The 936-nt window shown below is 45.5% G+C and overlaps 1 non-coding gene across 1 annotated transcript; it reads left to right on the top strand.

Annotated features, from left to right (window-relative positions):
• The first annotated feature begins 527 nt into the window (after nucleotides 1-527).
• Nucleotides 528-619, top strand: trnar-ucu. Its single transcript is given in 2 exon segments — nucleotides 528-564; nucleotides 584-619. It is a non-coding gene; the product is annotated as a tRNA-Arg (tRNA).
• Nucleotides 620-936: the final 317 nt, after the last annotated feature.

Below are 936 nucleotides of genomic sequence, written 5' to 3'. Positions count from 1 at the left end.
TTCCCAGGCAATCATTTCAGTTTCTGGTCTGCTGCTTTGCTCTTCAAGACACAACACAAGCTGGAAGACCGGCAACTAATTTTCTACCAACAGACCATGCAAACATTAGGACACAACATCGAGTTCGATCATTTTAGAAACCGTCCGCCCTCTTCCACATTCTTCGTCCACCCGCCCTACCCATCAGTTCCGAAGACGGATCATTGGACTTGAAACGGTAACTTTCCTTTCTCATCAGAGATGGACAAGAGCTGCTGATTTTGTTCAGACCTTTTGGCTTAGATTTAGGAAGAATGCTTTCACCCATAGAGTACTGATTATCTGGAAATCATTATCTGAATATGTGGCAAAGCTAAGTATCATGAGAACGTTTTAGCAGTCTGTAACCGAACACTTGATGAGCCAGAGCACACGTGGCAAAGGACCAGGTACCGGAAAGTGTGACGAGGACAGACAGGCGCGAGATGGGTATCCTGAATGCAATGCGTCAAAGGCAAACTTGTGTGCTTTAAGCTCGTTGCGTGCGCGGCTCTGTGGCGCAATGGAAAGCGCGTTGGACTTCTACATCTCTATACAAGTTGCTATTCAAAGGATGTGGGTTCAAATCCCACCAGAGTCGAGTTTTAATTTATGTATTGCAAAGTGGTCAGACCAGACACGGCTGTCATCTGAAAACCCAAAACTTTTCGTGCAGAAACCCACTGTCTCAAAACGGAACATTTTCCTCTCACAGATTTACATTTTCGAAGTCTATTTATGATAGAGATCGATAAATATCTGCTAGCCACTAGGCAACACGATGACGTGGATGGGCTGGAAAAAGACTTAACATTGTTGTGTCAGCCATGATGATATCGAATGACGTGGCGGGGCAGGATCGGTGTTAAGAATGGCCTCCTTCTGCTCCTTTGTGTCTGTGACATTTCTGGCCCAGGT

Source organism: Chiloscyllium plagiosum, unplaced genomic scaffold, assembly GCF_004010195.1.
Source record: "Chiloscyllium plagiosum isolate BGI_BamShark_2017 unplaced genomic scaffold, ASM401019v2 scaf_1491, whole genome shotgun sequence".
Taxonomy (NCBI): Eukaryota; Metazoa; Chordata; class Chondrichthyes; order Orectolobiformes; family Hemiscylliidae; genus Chiloscyllium; species Chiloscyllium plagiosum.
This window is presented reverse-complemented; position numbering and strand designations above follow the sequence as displayed.